Raw genomic sequence first — 21,226 nt, forward strand, 5'->3', positions numbered from 1 at the left:
GGGGGGGGGGGGGAAATAAGAGAAAGACTTAGTACCAGAAAACTGAACCTTCACTGTGAGAGGAAAAAGAAATAGTCCAATAGACCTAAATGTTACAATCTGTATTTATTAACATGGATCCCAAGTGCCCTAGCACTAAAATCTTAAAGCATGTCATCTGTTGCTCCACAGAAGTCAGATAGTTATGATTATTTCCAGATTATTAAATAGCTACATAAATTTTAGGGAAGTAATCTACATGAAAATCAACACTGGACATTTAGTATCATATTAACAGTGATCTCAAGATGGGTTCATTATTCAAAGAAAGAATATCAATATTTTTTTAAATCGAGATGTTATTTATTATAAAATTAAAGAACTAAATGGATTTTATCATAGCATATGAAAGACAAGCATGTAACTGGCAGCACCCATACAGCACTTTTTTTCAAAAATAACTTCTTCACCTTTTCCTTTTTTACTGGGATACTGTTTTCCTTTTATATTATTTAAAATGCTTGTGGTATGACATACAGCTTCACAGCACACACAGGACAGAGAAGGCAACACACTGATTTTTAATTCCCCCAAAACTGATCATGTCAGTTCCACATATTTTATGATAAAATCAGACACTGATGCAAAGTCTATTGAAAACTGATGAAGGAAAAGTTTGTACTACTAACACACTTCAAAGGCATCTATATTAATTGACTAGAATGATGAGAAATAATATAATTGTTCTGTTAATTTTCCTGTATTTGAATATGATTAAGAAAGCAACAAGCATATTAAAATGCATGAAGAATGACACGAAAAATTACACAGAAAATGTCATAATGTTGCACTTACAGATCAACCCTCTCTGGAATCTGCTACACAGTATTTGTCACCTCCACTGAAATACCCCAGAGTTAGAAAGGGTCCAGAAAGGAGAAATTAGAAGTTTAATCTGCAGAATTTGCAGGTAGTTTAGAGGTGAAGAATATTCAACAGAGTTTGATATTAATGTGGTTAATAAAAATATCGAGTCTTAAAAGTTTAAGAGACAACCATGAAGTTCTAATAACTGATTCTGGCATCAAAGCTACATTTGAGGCAACCTTACAGTTTATAGCCAGATACCCAGAAGATATCCAAATAATGCATACTTGTTGTAACTCTCACTTAACACAAAACATAAGAAATCATCAGTCCTGTCAAGCTGTTAAGCATCAAGACCCGAATCAGCTCTTCCTTGTCTTATTCTTCAATAGTATAAAATAATTGATGTAAAAAAAAAAAAAAAAAAAAATTGCACATTAAGTAAATAATTTATTTAAAAAATAATAAAGGTAATGTCTAACTATCTATTGATCTACATTAATAGAAAAGGTAAGGAAGGACAGATCCATCTTTTGCCAGGATGTATATACCAACTTCTAAAATGGATTCTTCTGTTTGTGGGCCTGAAATAGTTTTGTCTCTACTCATGTGGTTTCTTGAGTAAATATAAACTGGAGTTTCCTCTCACCACAATTGAGGTTTTCAAATGCAAGAAGTAAGGTTGTTTTTTCTCTGTCACTGTTTAGCCATGTAAGAGTACGTAAGAATATGGAACTTAATGACTCAGAACAGAGTTGGGCAACGATGGCAATAGCCTCTGATACTGGTATTATCTGCTCTCTGCATTCAATCTCTCAAGCATCTCATATCTTTCCTGTGATTTGGGTACAAAAAGGACTCATTGCCAGCATATATACACATTTTATACATATAGGTATTTACACACACATATTAAAAATTCACATTTACACTTGAAAAAGATAAGGACTTTATATCAAAAAAAGCCCTCCCTTAATAAATTCTCATTTACTACCTCCACCTACTAATAATCATGCCCGGCAAAACAAGACTTCAGGTGGTTCAGAGTGCTTCCTTAGAATGCTACTTGTAATACTTCTCACAAAGCATTTAGGCTCAATGATACCTCAAACTGTCAAATTACAACTTCTCTCCACTGAATATAGTCTTCCAAAAGCAAAATATTAATGATTCCCTCCTAAAAAATGCTTTTACTATGCAGGTTTCTCTGTCAAATCACATTACAGCCTTCTTTGGTTTTGTGAAATGTGCAACTACAACAGATGAGCAGAAAGCACATATCTTTCAATCTATTACCTCACAAAATGTAACTTCTACAAGAACCAAGACTCATTGTGTTTGTGGATAAATTTTTGTGCAGTATACTTATTAAAATACTGGCAGCATTACTTTTTGCAGACTGGCTTTGGTCTAACTGCTCTTTGATTTCAACAGTCATTTCTTCCCAGTGAGGGATCTTGTATCTTAACTGGGAGTTAAATCATAAAATCGTTTAGGTTGGAAAAGACCCTTAGTATCAAGTCCAGCTGTTAAGCTGACACTACCAGGTCCATCAGTAAACCGTGTCCCTACATGTACACATCTTTTAAATACCTCCAGGGTATCACTTCCCTGGGCAGCATGTTTCAATGTCTGATAATCCTTTTGCTGAAATTTTTTTCCTAATAAACAATCTAACCCCTCCCTAGTAGGGGTGGGAGAGAAAATGCTTTAATGAAATGAGATTTTGAAGTAAACAAATGTATTTTCATGTGAAAAACAGAACACCTTTTCTTGTCACTTATTCTAGATTTTAATCCCCTAGTCTTTAGAGCTGTTGGCACAGCAGAGCATACAAAACGAATTTCTGTCCATGGCTAGTAACCATAGTCACAGTCCTCTATGACAATGCTGTTAACAGTACCCATGCGAAAATAAGAAAAGCTGATCTGCAAGAGCTATAGAGAAGTGATTATAATTGTATGTTACTTTAGCCAATGTAAACACTGATTACCTAACTACTTTTTAAAAATATTTCCCTGTATTTTCTCTAATTCAAACAAAAGCAGTGAGACAGAAACAAAGATTCCAAGAAGCTGAAGAACAATGTTCTATGAAATCCCACAGAGTGAGGTAATTTACTTTTTCAGTCCTTAATACTCATAGATGAACACTGAAGGAGATTATAAAAGAGATTTGTTTAAAAATTACTTTAAGGTCTTTTATGCATTTTTTATAACAAGGCAAACAGTATTACTATAAACTATTTTCCTGAACAGTACAGTGCCCTGAGTTGTCCTGTTCCTCATAGTAGCAACTCAGTGTTCGAATTAGTTTCTGCAAGAGAGGAATCTTCAAAACATTGGTCCAAGAAAACCACTATTTCAAGACCCTCCTTTTAAGTGAAATTAAAATAAACTGTTGGGAGGAGCTGTGGAAAAGACCTTCATAGACAAACTCCTTCATATTAAGATAAGTCTTCTTGTCAATGTATAGCAAGAGCATTAAAAGTTATACAGTAAATCAATCCATGTAAAGAAAATGGTATAGTCAGAGCGTGATGAAAATTTCAGACTGAAATTATTTTGTCGATTTAAAAACCAGATTAGGCTTTAATGAAATTATATTCTTACTTCATTGTATTTCCAAAATCAGTTGTTCATTATTTAAGAAACATCTGAAGACACTTAATATTAAAGCGAGGCACATTTCCTTTATCTTACTTTTTCATCTATATACAATAATTTCCTATTTGGGATCATTTTAATTGTCAGCTACAAACTGATCACATGAGCTGACTATAACTGCATGAACATATAGGTTAGAAACTTAGATATGTGCTAATGGCTGCCTTCTTAGCAATGCACAGCTAAGAGGCCAGACTATTAAGTCAGTAATTTGCTTCATATTTTAAAAAAATATATTAGTTCAGAGTGAGTACACACATCCATACATGTATTTTATTAGAGAATATCACTTGCATTAAATATAAAATAAAAACATGAATATTGTAATAACATAGTAACAAGTATTTTTAAAGAAAAAATCCATGTCTACTACAAATCTTTCATCTCAAATTTTAAAACATCAAAAATTTTTAGTTATAGTCATGTGTCTAAAGAGAAATAATTGCCTGACATGTATTTTTTCATTTGATTCTAAAATGCTGAGTGATACCTGTATTAATTTTATTTCTATGCTGAAAAACAAAAGACTTGCACATGGTAAAAATCACAATTTTGTGTAATGTTTAACTTTCTATGTCAATCATAACCTTTAAAATTTTAACCTTAGGAAAATTTACTGTAATTTTTCAAAAGCATTTTAGTGATTTCTTAATCAAAATCTTCGGTGTATTTATTTTTGTTCCACATATTTCCCTCTCCTTGACTAAATTACAAAAAATAGAAATCTAAATATTAAACATTCAAAACTTAATATTACATTTGTGTTAATTTTTGTTATGTTTATTAATCTAACCATTAAATTAAGAGCTCATGTTTAGCTGTGTTTTTCTATGTATATGCGAAGATAGAACAAATTAGAAAAGATACCTACATTTACCTGTTTACTCATCAAGTATTAGTTAATTGTATACAGCTGCAGTAGATCAAGGCACCTTAAATAAAAAACCTACTTCAGTCTCTAGGGAAAACATTAAATACTCTAATTGATGTTTGAAACAAGAAAACTGGCTGTACTTAATATGTATTTCATCTATTCTGAAGTAATTTCCTGGGCTTCTACCTTTGAACCTGCAATAAACCTCTCTGACCTCAGTCCTCCTTTCAGCTCCTAAAATAGCCCACGTACTTCTGGTCAGACCTATGTTGAACTAAGAATGGCACCATAAATATCCTGGGAACAGATCTGATTTGCATTAATTGAGAAAAAGAGTTACTACAAGTTTTCATATTTCTAATATTAGCAAATCTTTTTGAAAGGGACATTTTTTTTTTAAGAAATGGCAAGAGATCTTATAAAATGTAAAAGGAGATCATAAATTGGAGGTTCTTTACATCTCAGTGCTTTTGCTTTGACATCATAATCAAGCAGGTTCTACAGTATGTGCCACTGTTGGCAGGTTAAGTAGAAAAGAACATTTTGAACACCAGATATCTAACTTCTGATGGAAGTGTAATGTCTGGTTTGGGGAAAAAAAGGTACTACCCTGAGTGATTTTTACATTCTTCAGAGTAAAGAAACAACTCAGGAATAGTTTCAGGATTTTTTTTTTTTTTCCTCTGACATCCTTACAGCTAAGAAGGTGAAAATCAATTTTATAGAGTGGCATAACCCAGCGTAATCTACACTATTCATATTCCTTACAGTGGTCTCATATATCCTTAATTCCTCTCCAGCTTTTTTTTTTTTCTTCCTTTGGTTTGTGAAGGATGTTTTATTATCATTGGTTCTGATAATCTTAAATCTAGTATTTTTCTTTCTTGTCATTGCTTTATCAATAACAAATAATGATTAAGCCAAGAACAACTGAATTACTTTTAATGTAAAAAAAATCATGGTATTAACTTTCTGTGTTTATAAAGAATTGGTCCACAAATAAAAAATCTGTCCAAGTTAAGATACAAGATCAAGTCAGATTTATATGCTCACTGTGGAATATTCTGTTTCATGGATGTAGTCTTACTGCTAGTACCAATCTCTCCACATTATTATTGAGACAGCATTCCTACAGAAATGCAGTTTGTCTGGTTTTAATAAATTACTTTGGCAAATTCAGCAAATGGCTTTCTTCAATTGAATAATCAGGGACATAGGAAGACAATCAGTTATACTCAACGATGTAGGAAATACATTCCACTGTGAATCTGTAATTCTTATTAGTTAGTGTGTATAGAACAATTAATTTTATTAGGGCCTGGTCACTAACATGACATAGTGAAATCAATATGAACACATTTCTGTACTGTAGTATGCAATATCAATAGATGATGCAAAAATACTGGTCATTTATCAATCATGACACATGACACTACTGTAAGTATTTAAGCAGATTCTGATATCAGAAAAATCAGCTCCATGTAACGGTTCATGTGCAGTGTGTTCTGCAGGTAAGCTCTTTTCACAAGTGTCTAAAATAAAATGTGCTGTCCAGATAACAACTTGTTTCAATATGTACAAATCAGTATCAATCAAATCCCTTCCGATGAAGGACTTGGAATGAAGGAAAAAATATATCACAATTTTGTTTTTATTGAGTCGGACAAGAACTTGAAAGCCAGTAAGATTCCAGCATGAACAGGGAAGTATCTTCTTCCATAGTTTCTCTCTTAGATTGCTATTGCAACCTAAAGGAATTAATTCTAAGCAGTCTCGTTGCTAGATTGTGACTGCAAAGGTATGTCGTACATACAGTTAATCTATAGCTGGAAAGATACTTTAAACAGGTATACATAATACAAGGATTTCAGGATTAAAGCTATAAAAGGAATTTGATCAATGTATGAACAGTATCAGAGGACATGGTAGCTCATTACAATGAAGCTTTAGGTTAGGTGACTTACAACCCCTTTTCAATAGTGTATCTTGAAAATTAAGGTAAGAACTTCCATGTTTCTAAAACACTATTTTCAGTTGAAGTTAACATGGCAGAAGCAAACAGACTCTCACTGTGGTTTTCAGCACATTTATCCTCACTTCATACTGTGATTCATCACAGTCTGGGTGCAGTGATTTGAAAGTCCTATAATGCACTAATGCATTACTGATAGCTATTTTCATTTATTAAAAGCAGTACCAGAATTCTTAGAGCATTTCAAAGCCTTGTTCCTCTATAGCAACTTTGGCAGAGACCCTGACATAGCTGGAAGTAGCTGAAACACTTTAAAAAAAAAAAAAAAAAAAAAAAAAAAAAGTTCTCAAGTTACAGTATATAGAAAGTATTGTCTGTTCTTGCTAATTAACAGGAACAGGCCTCCTCCTCCCTTAGATAAATATACAATAGATAGAAAAGAAAGCACCCTGCTACACAGCACCCTCATAAGGGAAGATAACCATACTAGACATCGAACCTTTATCCTACAGTATAAGAGAGAACAATTGCATTGAAGGAAAAAAGATATTAAGGATCTGTGGTTGCTAGCTTTCCATGGCTACATAAAGAAGTCATATGACAGTGCTAAAGTTCTAGAAAGCACTTTACAATTTATTAATTCCTTTAAGATCCTGAAAAATATTGGTAAAATTGAACTAAAGTTCTATATGTTGCAAATCCAAGGGGTTTTTTTGACATGAACCTCAACACTAGTATTAGTGTTTTAGTATTAAAAAAATAAAAAAAAAAAAAGTATTATAGTACAAAATCATAAAGTTTGTAATAAAAACAGAAGGCTGAATTAAATTTGAATAGAAACCAACTATTTTAATATCCATTAATCAGGTATATAATTGTAGATCAGATGATATTCATCAAATAGGCATTTGTATACCGTGATCCTAAATTGCAAGGATTCAGGGTAAAAAAAAAAAAGAAAAAAGAAAAAAGAAAAAAGAAAACAATCACAGTCCTGTGATCACTAGACAAGTACATAATGAGGAGGCACACCTAACATCAAGTCAGCAAAGTGAGGCCAGGATCATCAAAAGTAAGGGCTTAGGCACAGTCCTGCCTACAACAATCTTAGGAAAAAAACAAGGACAAGGGCCTGACCTCCCAGCTCTGTCTCAACACAGTTGTTTCACGCAGTCTAACCCAAGCCAGCTCTGCCAGCTCATGGGCAGCTGTACCCGTGTTGGAGTTGGCCAGAGCCTGGCCCCTGGACCTCAGGGCATGTGGGCAGGAGGGTGCAGACCCAGGGAGTCCTGACAACAGTCCCAACATCAAATAAGTGGCTTTGGAATTCCTTCACGTGTTTCTCAAGGTGAGAAATACAGCCTTTTCAAAAGTGTCTGCTTCTTTTCAGTGAAGAACTTAGGTTAGATCTGTAACCTTTAGATGACTAAAGGTAGCTGAGATGATTCTTAACTTAGCACCACACTCATGCATCAGTACTTTTTAAACTTTACTTTTCAGAATAAAAGTGGGTTAATCAGCCAAGTACTACAATATTTGTAATGCTTCTGATTTTTCAATATTTTCTCTACTTTAGATCACAAAACCAATAAGAAATATCACAGAAAATGTCTCAGTGTCTTAACTGAGGGTCTTAAGGACTCCCATTACTCCTAAATCTGAAGAAATGGCCACCCAATATCAGATGCAGTCTTCTCAAGGTATTCTGTATTAGCATGCTCTAATGCAAGAAGATAAAACAAAATGACACAACAAAATACAAGGAGAAGCAAACACATTCCCTGTATCAGTCTGTAGTTTCTTTAGCATCTTAAAATAGTTTACTTTTTTTAAAATAAATTCAAAATAGTAATAGTCCTAGTAAATAACTTCAGCTATGTTTAGACTCGACTGCACTCAAAATGATGTAATAAACTAAGGATTATTTCCACTTTAAGAATATGTTCTCATTGTGATTTAGAACATATATTTAATTCCAAATTTCATAAGCATTACAAAATTCAGCAAGATATAAGTCACTAAAATATTGTGCCTAAATCCCAACTGTGTTGTGAACCTTTAAGTCTGTTGGCTTTTTTCTTAATTTTAGGCATGGTCATGGTTTCTAAAACCGATTATCGATTTTGGTGTTTCAAGCTGAAATAACACAGACCAAATTTTCAGGAAGCAGACTGAAAGAGTTCTGCACTGCAGATCTGTTTAGAATGCTATAATTTTTTTTATCAGTAGAGTTTTTTTAGACTCTTGGTCATGATACTTAGAAATACAGCAAAACCTTTACTTGAGTTCTTTCAGCTGTACTGTTATATTCACTGTCCAACAAATCAGGAGATATTTCTTGAAATTTGTTCAGAAAAACACTCTCAGAACAATATGAGCTATTTAGGAATACAGCTTAAAGCATATAGTTTAAAGCAACTTAATCCTACTTTAATGCTTTTTTTTTTTTTTTTTTTTTTCCCCCAACTGTAGGACATAGCTTTATGCAGATTAATTTAAAAACTAAATTCTTAATGATTTTAAGAAGTTGAATAAACTCTGCAAAGCATGACAATTGGCAGGCACAGATGCTCGCAATTCACACACTGATATTTATAAAGCACTTTACAATTAGTCACCAAAAAAAAAAATTTAAAAATCAAGCAATTTAAAAATCAAGCAAGTTGACAATAAATGTTTAATTTTGCTTTCATGATTAGTCATATTTTCTACATGGATAATACTATAAAAGAAAAACTTATTTTACCTGCAGAATAAATATAACAAAAGGAAAGTGTACTCTTGTAATGTAGATATAGCAGAAAAAATTAGAATGCACTCAAAAACAACTATAAGAAACCTCACATTTTATATTATACTGGGTATTATTATTTCTGTTTCTAACTACCCTAAATATTTAATTTCGGTAACACAATATATTTTGTTTATGATATACAGTTTCCACATTCACAAAACAACATGGAAGTACGTGAATGGCTGAAGCTGTTTTAATCCACCATGAAAGACAAATGTTCTTCCCCAGGCTGCAACATTTGTATCCAACTTCCTAATTGCTTTCCATGCCCTAACAGTTTCTCTTTCTATACTGATTTTTTTTTTTTTTTTTTTTTTTTTTTTTCCCTAGGCACAAAAATCATTATGGAGTTTTACATGCTCTGTCCAAAATACTACTTTTCCCACTAATTATTTACCTACCTCATTCTTTGAGATGTTTCTACAACTACAACTGAAATGAAATAGATAAACTAGTAATTTTATCAGTAGATGATAGGCATATTATATAGGTTTGGATTGAGTTATTTTTTTCAAAACGGTCCATAGCAGTAAGTATATTGCAATATCATGTTTCATATAATATATTCCAATGAATGGGTATTTAGGTGTCATATGCTGGGGATTTTTTAGGCAAGAAGCAATAATAACAGAAGTTGTCAATGTTATAGTTCAGCTCTTACAAAATTCAAGCAACACCACTTAAAGTTAATTATACTAAAAGTACATTCACTTTACAGTCAATAAACATTATGTCTTTCTATACTAAATACCTTCCATACTCACTCAAATTAAATGCAGCAGAAAGCTTGTATTGAAAGGAACCAAAGGGGTCAGAAAATAAAAAAAAAGCAGCTGTCTGCTCTCACTTATGTACATCTCTTTGAATAAACAGTTAGGTTGAATGCATAATAAAGTATATTTCATTAAAGATGAGCAAGACACCTATAAAAATATTGAGAAAAAAATAAAGAAATTAAAAATATAAATTTGCAGATGTATTAAACAAACCAGGACATACATAGAAAATTAGCCCAATATCCTGGAATTGTACTGACATATAAAACCACAGCAACTGTTCATCAGATAGTACAATTTAAAAAACTGTTTTAAATACAAATAATAAAAACCTACTGGGATCAATAACAGCCCTTCCATTGACATTTATAAATTTTATTAAAGGTCCTGGATGAGCAAAGTTTCTTAGATACTGTTATTTTATTAGTTCCTATGGGTTTTTCTGGTTTCTTTTGGGCTTATAGTATTTGTAAGTACCAAACACATTCAACATATGTACATAGCAGTGGACAAAAATCAACATGGTATTACTCAAATTAAAACAACTCTCCACCACTCCTAAAAAAACCCCAAAACACAGGCTTACTGTGTTGTGCCTCACACTCTTCCAACAATGTTAAGTTCTCTAATAGTTTAGTTAACTTCAAAAATTTGAAACCTCAATCTGGAGTCAAATCTATGATAACCAGAAATACGAAGACCTAGGATATTTTGAGCCCAAAGTCCTGGAAAAATACCATGGAAAATTTTTAAAAACAGAAAACGTAACGTGCTTTCAAGTGCATACTGGAAGACTTGCTTGAGCAACTTCATGAAGATTGTATTAGAAAGCCTCAACAGACCAGACTGTTTAAGCTGGGTCAACTCCTTCACCACATCCCTACAAGTCTGATCGCAAAACAGTTTCCAGCTATGCTTCAAGAATACCAGAGTATTCTCACCTCCTCTCAACATTGCATTGTATATGTCATTAGTGAGACACAGCTTGCCCTGAGGATTATCACCAGTCAAATAATAGTAAAATAAATCATTTCAGATGATGCTAAATGTATAGATGTGAAAGATTGTACACAGTACACAGCATAATAGTTATGGAATTTAGCAGCCTATAATTTGACCATATATCATTTCTATGTTGCTTTTATTCTGTACAGGCTAAAGACAAATACAGATGTGTTTTGTGTGCTGTAAGTCTCCTTCAAAGACAGCAGAATGAGTGTTGCGGGGTTATTCAGTTAATTTTGTATTACCTGAAGTGACAGTTTTGCTTAAGATTGATGTCTTGGTGGAGTTCAAGAACTCACCGGTAAACCTCAGTTCTGTTGGATTTTTTTGTTTGTTTTAAACAGCTGTAAGCATACATTTACTACTGAATACTAGATTTCTGAGCTATGAGAAATTTCAGCTAGATCTCCAAGATGTATGAAACATTAACTTGCATAGCAGCTATTAACTTTTGCCACATTAATATCTTTAATAAGGCTAAGGTAAGAATCTGACTCTTAAGTGTTCCTCTCTCCTATGTATTACAAAGGAATGGGGATAGAGTTTGCAAATTAAGTTGGTTTGGATTCTGCAATTTGATACAGTTAGCATTATTACAGAACTATACCAAAACCCTGGCAACTTCAATAGTATTAAGTATGTGAAGGAAGATCTTTGTGTTTCATCCCCTAGCACAGTGTGTGTCCCCTTGCATTATTTCCAGGTCACTCACTCTGTCCTGTCTTGATCATTATATTGAGCTATTATAAAAAACCTTAATATGCAAAAGGTTAGGAAAGTTTCAGTGCAATTACACATCCTCTGGGATCATTCCACCTACTAAAATAAACAGATCAGAAAGTCTTAAATTAGTTGTAGACATATTTTCAGTGAAGCCTAATTTCCTTCTAAATATTAAGTACAGACCTAACTAGATAGCTCCCCCCTCCCATTTTACTTCTATAAAGTATTACATATAATGCACAATATAAGATTTGTTGAATAGTTATTGGAATAAAAGCAAACAAAGCTATACTGCTGAAGACAATGGAAGAGCTAAAGATGTCATCAATTGAAGAGAGATGGATTTGATGGGTGGACTGTTTGGTGGATAAGAAATTGGTTGGATGGTTGCATCCAGCAGGTAGTGGTCAACAGCTCAATGTCCAGATGGAGATCAGTAATGAGTGGTGTCCCTCGGTGTCTGTACTGGGACCAGTACTGTTTAATATCTTCATCAATGACAGAGACAGTGGGATTGAGTGCACTCTCAGCAAGTCTACAGATGACACCAAGTTGAGTAGTGCAGTTAACACACCTGAGGGACAGGATGCCATCCAGAGGGACCTCGACAAGTTCAAGAAGTGGGCCTATGAGAACCTCAGGAGGTTCAACAAGGCCAAGCGCAAGGCACTTGGGGCAACCTCTAGTATCAACACAGGCTGGAGGATAACGCGACTGAGAGCAGCCCTGTGGAGAAGGATTTGGGGGTACTAGTAAGATGGAAAACTGACTATGAGACAGCAATGTGAGCTCGCAGCCCAGAAAGCCAAGTGCATCATGGGCTGCATCAAGAGAAGTGTGGGCAGCAGGTCAAGGGAGGTGATTCTCCCCCTCTGCTCCGCTCTCATGAGACCCTGCCTGGAAAACTGCATCCAGCTCTGGAGCCCTCTGCACAAGAAAGACATGGACCTGTTGGACTGAGTCCAGAAGAGGGCCGCAAAAATGATCAGAATGATGGAACACCTCTCCTGAGGACAGCTAAACAGGAGCATTGTTTAGCCTGGAGGAGAGAAGGCTCTGGGGAGACCTTATTGCAGCCTTTCAATAATTAAAAGGGGACTTGTAAGAAAGATGGGGACAGACATTTTCAGTAAGGCCTGTTGCAGTAATACAAGGGATAATGGTTTTAAGCTAAAGAACATAGATTTAAATAAGATATAAATAATAAAATTTTTGACAATAAGAGTGGTGAGACACTGGGACAGGTCGCCCAGAGAAGTTGTGGATGCCCCTCCCTGGAAACATTCAAGGCCAGGCCGGACAGGGCTCTGAGAAACCTGATTTAGTTGAACATATCCATGCTCATTGCAGGGAAGTTGGACTAGATGACCTTTAAAGGTCCCTTCCAACCCAAATGATTTTGTATTTCAGGACCTGCTTGTTTCAATAGTCTCACTTTGAAAAGCTTCCCTTACTGTGCTTAAACAGAGCACAGACAGCATTTCAGGAAATCTGGAAAAGCATGACAATTTTTAGAAGATTCAAAATTCTCCATTCAGCAGAAATACTCTTAAATACAGTACAGCAGGTGCCTCATTAATCTATTTTATTGACTTAACATTAATATGCAATACTAATTTTACAGATTATTTTTGAAATGTAAGGGAACCCAATGGCTCCCAGAGTCTCAATTTATTTATTTTTTTTTTATTTGCTGTATCATTTCATGATGGTCTTACATATTGGTGAATGCATATAATGTAACTGTACCAAGGATGTGTACAAAGAACAATAAGTGTCATGTCTGAATTACATTTCAAATTTCAGTTGTGAAAGAAGCAAATTACCTTGACAAATTTTGATCACTATCACACAGTCAATAATTGTCACTACATTCTTCTGCGACTGATATAACAGTGTCTGCAACTGCTGTCTTCTCAGACCTACAGCATTTAATGATTACAAATGTTTAAAAAGACAATCAATACAAATCTACAGAATCAGTAAGACTTAGAGTCCTAAGGCATGTCACCATGCAACAAAAGAATCATTAGTCTTTTTAAAGCTTTTCTTTCCTCCTTCTTTCCACCTCCAAAAACCAACTTAAACGATATGGGAAGACATCGTTGCTTGTACACTATAAAATACCACTTATTTGACTCAAGTCCTCATAACGAGAAAAGATTCAAGTTATGACACCTTCAAGAAATATCTTTCTTGAAGAATATACAGTTTTACACTGCTCAGAGGTTCTGGTTTAAGAAAATTACATCCTACTGTGCAAGAATATATCAGAATGTTATTGGTTCTGCTTTTTTTTAAAAAAAAAAAAGTATTTATATGCTCAAAAATAACATCACTTTCCATTTTAATCACTTCTTAAGCATAGTGGGAGGGCAGGGAGAGATACAGTCAGCACATAAGCAACATATAACATCAAACAACTCATCAGCTGGACAGCAGTGTAGCACAGCCAGACTTCCTTTTCTGTACTTCAGAATGAAAAGTTGTGGCAGGACAGAACCTTACTCACTCTTCCTCAGCCACAATTTTTACTTAAACTGCTTACAATCTTTAAATTCTCTCTTTAAAGGAGCTGTAGAAGACCAGTATCTCCCCCAGACTTGTATAAAGGCTGACATTCATTTACAGTCAGCAAATGAGCAAAAGGTGGTTCTTCTCATATTTCAATCCCTATGGCCTTACAGATACATTAGATATTCCCTAAAAACAGGTATGTTAGATATTCCCTGATTTTCATGAGACCTCTGTTACACAGACTGAACCAGTACAGGCCTCTTCCTTTTCTTGGAAGTGATGTACAAGTGTTTCAATCCAGTATGTGCTGCTAGAATTAGTAACGACACTCTAATAGCATAAACACTATTACATATTCAATTCTGTACTGAATGGGTTGGATTCTGTCATCTCTGTAAAACACCACACTGAGAAAAGACTATAAAAATGTAAATTTATATACACTGAAACTTTATTACAGAAGGTCATAAAGGATTAATATGGGTGTCTTATTATTTATCCAGTATTGGGATTTGTTACATTAATACCTCTAGATACTTTTATTACTCCCTACCATGTAACAGGAACGGATCCAGTATGACAGTGGCCACTTGCCAGGAAGAAAGCATACAGCAATGAAAATACTGGCATGACAACAGTTTTGTTACTTGGTATATTTATTGATTCATTATCTCCAATTCTTCAGGTTCCATTTGCCTCAGTGTTACAAACTGCCTGGCTCAGATGGATATTTTTACTTGCCAAAGTCAAAAGAGCCAGAGACAGGAGGTACAGATACTGGCTGAAAGTGCCATTCTGTTTATATGTAACTGCCAGTGAAAAATTGAGTTTTACAGAAGCATACAAAGAAAATGAATATTCCCTCAAGCATTTAATCAAGAATATTTGAGCTCAATTTGTGCATTTCAGGTTGTTTATATTGTTTATAGTGCACCTTCTCTCTTGCTTTGTGTAATATCATATATTATTTAAAATGAGGACGTATTAATGTAACTATGCAAATTATATTCATACACTTCCTGTATAACAACTGTCTTAAGAAAAGATCTTAAATTTCTGAAGACATAATATAAGCAACTAGTAATAACAATAGTTTCTGGACTTCAGCAGAGGAGGGATCACCTCAAGTCTTAAACCATTTTCTACTCAAAAATCAGCCTTTCAGCCATGACACAGTGACATTCATTCACATTAACCATTCCAGACTTCTGGAATTTACCATAACCTTCCAAGTCCAGGATCCGAAAGCAGAAAAAAAAAAAAAATCTGACTTCCCAGGGAACAAAACTTGGTGTCTTGAACTGCAGTCACAGTTGAAATGCCTTCAAAGTCCCTTACACTCTATTTACTTATTTTCCAAAAGTGTACATTGACCACGCTCATGTACCAACACTAGTAGAGAGTCATTATTCATTGTAAAGATAAAGCACTGTATTGTTACTTAACTTTGACAGTGAAATTAAGTTGTAGATATCAAATTTCCTCCATTATGCTGATAAATATTCAATAAGAACTTAGAGCATTTATTTGAATTTTCTCTAAATTCTGTCTGTTATTCAAAAATTACCTCTGTAACATCACTTGACTCAGCTTAAAAAGTCTCCACAAGGATGCTTGCAGACGGTACTCCTCCCATCATCACCCTTCAGATGGAGACTGGTCATTCAAGATTTTTTGATTAAGACATACCCCATTTCAAAGGTCCCAGTAAAAATTAGAAACACACCATTACAGTCATTTGTGTGACAAACCTTATCTTTGTCTTCCTTCATTAGGGCTCACTTTTATTCTTCTCCTGACTGTTCATATAAAGTTTAAATCCCCTTTTGTAAAAGCATAAAAGCAATCCTAATCCTACTTATCTCCCATATTAATAATCCATCTAACTCTCCTAGCTAAAATTATTAAAATTTTACAGTTACTATAGAGAGAGCTTCTTTATTCTGATCCTCAGCTACTTCTGATTTGTCTTCTGTCCCATGCATTTTATTGAAAATATTCTATGCACCATTTTCAGTGATCTATTTATTATGAACTCTAAAAAAATCCTCTACTCAATCTTTGTATTTCTTTCCTCTTAGGTTCCTTCAAATATACTGACAAACTTTCGTTGGATATTTAGCCCTCTTTCCGTTCAGATCTCCCAAAACTCTCTCATCTGCTCGGTATTATTCTCCTTCTGATTATGGTTATGCCCTTCAAGGTTCTGGCCAGGTTCTCTAGTGCATCTAAATCTTAACAGTCACACCTTCCATTGGCTAGTTACTCCAGCCTGCTCTTTTCATTTGAGGAGTTCCCACAGACTGACAAAAACCACTTCATTTTCTCAAAATCATCCTTAGAAATCCCTCAAGAGGTAAGTATGTATTAGTGGGCACACATCCTGACTGATGTAGCTATACAGCTTTGGGCCTATACCAGGTTCACAGACTACCACCTCAGAACATTTACAAACGAGCTTGCCTCTGTCTGTCTGAACCTGTGCCTATGAACAATAGAAGTTTAAATTAAATCATGACAGAAAATAGATTTCTAAAAACTTTATTCACAACCACTTGAAAATTGTAAAATATTTAAATTAGTTTGGAAATATTACTTCAGCTGTTACATCTTCAAAGTCTTACTTGTAGCCTCACATAAAGCTTGCAAATAGGAAAAAAGAACTGTGTTTCTTCCAGTCTTCAGGAAATAACTAAAATACTCTTAAGAAATGCATCTTTGTGGCTTTGCCATCTCAGTTTCTCAAACTCTTTTGTAAATTCTTCAAATGAAGTTCCAAGCATACTTCTCATTAAAAACTACAGTCATTTTCAAGCTGCCCAATTGCCATATATATATATATATATAAAAATAATTGCTTGGGGGTTATATTATGCTGCTTATACATTGGTAAACAAACCTAAATCATTTAAAGTAAAAACTGTGAGACGATTTAATAATCACTGGCAGAATGCAAATATATTTTTACTTTATCATCCTAATTACTGTCAAGTTATGCAACAAGCAGTGCATACTGACTTGATAGATTACTCTTCCGTGGAATGATAAAACAAATTCTAACCGATCTCTCATTTACCTGTATAAAGAAAAAACTTTTTCCTAGATATGATGGCCCATTAATACATTATGACTGTAAATAATATCCTGAAAACTGCCTCTATGTTCCATACACTTTACCATGTGCAGATTTAGCAAATGTACAAGTTTTCAAACCACAAAAACAAGATCCCCATAAACTTTACAGATAACTTCCCTACTTTTTATGAGCATTTCCTATATCCTCTCCAATATAGATTTCTGTTTCATAGCTTTCTACCCTTAAAAATATTAAAATTTTGATTCCATTTTGGATGTCACTCCTTTCTTCAAAAAATTCTGAAGTGCATTACTGCAATTCAGCAATTATCTATTTTTTAGTTTCAAATAAGCAGGCACTATTTCAGTTTTTCCCCTCTCTCTGAAAAACACGTTAAATATACTGAGAGCAAAAATACAGTTCTGAACATAGTAACTGAAAGAAAATACACCATGTTCAGAAAATTGTACAAAGATGATTGTACTTTCAGGTATTTATTATGCTGCAGTACAAATCTCCTGCAAATTACTAGTGCTGACATGGTCTATATAAACTTTCAGAGATAAATGATTGAAGGTCAGTGAAATAAACAAAAACTGAAGCAGAAGAAGGACCTCTACATCTCTGAAAATCTAAGCATATGGAATACTATTCAGGGGGTGTATTTAAGTAGAGGTCGGCTATATATTAACATGGATGCTTAGAGAAAACAAGCCTTTGAGAATGGAAGGAAAAACTATTCCAACTTTTTTATAACTGGAGAGCGCATGAAGAATTAAGACATGCAAAAGGAAAGCTGCTTGCTAGTACTGATTAGGATTACAGAAATAATTTATTACAAATACTGTTGCAAAGAAATATCAGTGAGCGCCTTTCCTCTTGTCATGACTTCTATAGTACTGATACTTCTGCCTTTAAGTCATTTCTTGGAGTTACAAAGCAAAACAGAAGGACACTAGATTGGGACAGAAGACACACATAATTTTGCCGGAGTATATTTTTCACCAGTACATATATACACACTGTTACGTCTTCCAGGATCGCTTGATTGTCTCTTACCTCTCATAGAAATGCTCGTTATCTCCAGTAGTGTAACCACTCACATCTGAAAAGCAGCCCAGTCAGAACTTCAGACTGTTTTTAATGCTTTCTCTGCATTTTCTGGAGGAAGAATGGCATTTTAATTGAAAACAGACGATTTTAAGGGATGGACTGCTAATCAGCCAAAGAAGCTACAATCAATCAACTTGAAGATCAGAACCCTAAGTAGGATCTTCTATTCATATAAAAGAGTAGTAAACTTAGTGGTAAGTGACAGGAACAAAAAAAAAAAATCCACCTTAATTTAAGGAATTAACAATTATGTCAGTGACTGGTAAGCTTCAGTATTTTTCTAGCATATCAAGGTAATTTGTACCATGCAAATCAATCAACTTAAATGTCTTGAGCAGACTATTTTTTCCCCATGTTTTCATATTTAAATTAAGACTCTACTGATTTCTTCTTGCTGAGAAGATAGTATACATTCCTGTTTGGTTGCATGTCAAGAAAAATTATCTTTTAAGACAAAAAAAAGGGACAACGCATTAAACCCAGAGAGTGAAGAGATCTTTTGATTTCTTCTCAGGTTCTAGAAATATCTCTAGTTTAAAATAAAATTAAATGTTTTACACAGAGTGCACACTGGTGCCCTGTTAAGCTCTACTTAGGATTTTCACATACAAAGAAAGAGAAGTCAGTGTAATTGCAACAAGAAATTTTTCATTTCCAGTGTAGCAAAAAGAGAAGTAACACTAATTGACTAGCTGGTTATGGAAGATTAAAACAAATGTTTTAAATATCAGAAATAGATTTCCCATCCTCAGATTTGAATGTATTAAATTCCAGCTATTTACATTGCAACCAGTATTTACTAGTCTACGTTCACTGATTTCTTTTCATGAATGATTATTCCATAAATGTTTCATTTATTCACTTTATCTGCTTTCCTCTTATGCTTTACTGTTTATTTTTTGAGCAGTTGCCATGCAGAAATTAGCAGTAAATATTAGTTTATGATCAAGCTTTAGACAAGCCAAGCCAAAACACACTGACTCTCCTTATTTTGACTAAAATAAAAATTTAAAAAAAAAAAAAAAACAAACCACAAAAAACCAACAAGAAAACCCCAGGAACAGCAAAAAGCCAGGGGAATACATAGGTCTGACATAGGTTATCGTTCTCTGTGAAGGTATCACCAGGATACATAGAAGCTTTGTCTTCAGCTAGATGCTGAATGTCAAAAAATAGTTGAGAAAGGTTATAGACAATTGAGATTAACATATTCCAGCAGATCTCCATTAGTTTCACAGAGAATAATAGATATGGAAATGAAAAGAAATATTTTGAAGCAAAAAGAGCATGCAGATATTTTCTTATGGAAGAAAAATAGTCTTCTAAAATATCTTAGCAAATACTTGGTTAAATTCAAGCAAAGCCTAAAGTTGCTCAAGACCTGGTATAAAGCCTGATGTCAGTGAGACAAAGCCACTAGTAATGCTGTCACATTACTCAAGAAGTATAATGAAAAATTAAGTGTCAAATAAAGAAGAAAATAATCCAAGAAAAACTGATAATTAAATCTAGGTGTTGGGATTTTTTTCCCCTGAAAATAAACAATCTGTAAATGGAGAATGCTATTGCAATGAGCTAACATGGAACAATGGCAGTAAAGGTCAAAGAAATACTTGGAAAGTTTATGTAAAGACTGATTTATCTTCTGCTTTGTCTCATCCACAGTAAACAAAACAAAAACAAAACAAAAAAGGAGAAGTGCCTTGGTTTCACAACTATTAAGATTTGATCACGTAGTTTCTATGAGTCCAGTCATATGTCAGTCACCAGATTTTTTTTTTTTAGGTTGCAAATAAAGTTATTTATGAAAGCATTTATGAAATAGATTAGTTATGAACAAATGTGTGTTATAACAAAGAAGAACAGTATTTGTGACTAAAAAAATTTCCTTGTGTATACCACATACAAGACCCCTTACATTTAGAAAATAATTGAGATAATAATGAAACATTAACTGAAACTTTCACTTGCCTTTCAATTCTTAATAAAGACTGCTTATAGACAAGTTTAAGCATATAAAAAAATCCCAGAGAAATAATATTTTAACTCAAAATTTTCTAATTTTGCTTTCACTATTAATAGAAAACAGGGAGCCTACTATATTTACAAAAAAACCCCACATTTAATTGTGTAGTAATTAAGCTGAAATCAAGATGGACTTAACTACATTCAAACTTAAATCTTTCACCAAAGAGTACTAGTTATATTTACTGTTACTATACAGCCATAACTTTGCATTAGAAAAGTCAAAAATGTTTTCACCTTTAAAGAAAAATAAAATGTCCTTTGAAATAAAACACAGCTTCTGAAGATATCAGTCACTTCATTGAGAAAGCATTACTTTGGCACTTGCACCCAAGAGATTGCTGTCACTCTGCAGTCTGATGTCACTACAGAATTCCAGTTTACAGTACATTATCAATGCCTGTTATGTCCTCTGAGAAAGTAAGCTCTGCTAGCTGAACTTTCCAGTTTACTCCCAAAGGCAGAAGAACAAAGCCTCTAAAACTACATAGTACAATTTTTAAAAATTCTACAGAGACAAGTTTGCATTTATTAGCAACATTATGTTGTATTATAGATTAGAGTGAATACTAAGCAAAGTTCTTTTGTGCACAATTAAAAATTCCAAGCCACTAAAATATATCAAAATTATGCTCAATACATTCAAGGCAAAACAGGTATATATATATATAAAAAAAAAAAAAAAAAAAGCTGCCCAAAACTAATTCAGACTTCAGGTTTAAAAACATCTCCCAACAGGACTAAATATGGTATCAACCACCTTTCATCTAGATAACATGAAAAGATTTCATTATTGTCCAATTTATCATCAACACTCCCCCCAAAAAAACCCACACCTA

Source organism: Athene cunicularia (assembly GCF_003259725.1).
Source record: "Athene cunicularia isolate RWA chromosome 4 unlocalized genomic scaffold, athCun1 chr4_part1, whole genome shotgun sequence".
Lineage (NCBI taxonomy): Eukaryota > Metazoa > Chordata > Aves > Strigiformes > Strigidae > Athene > Athene cunicularia.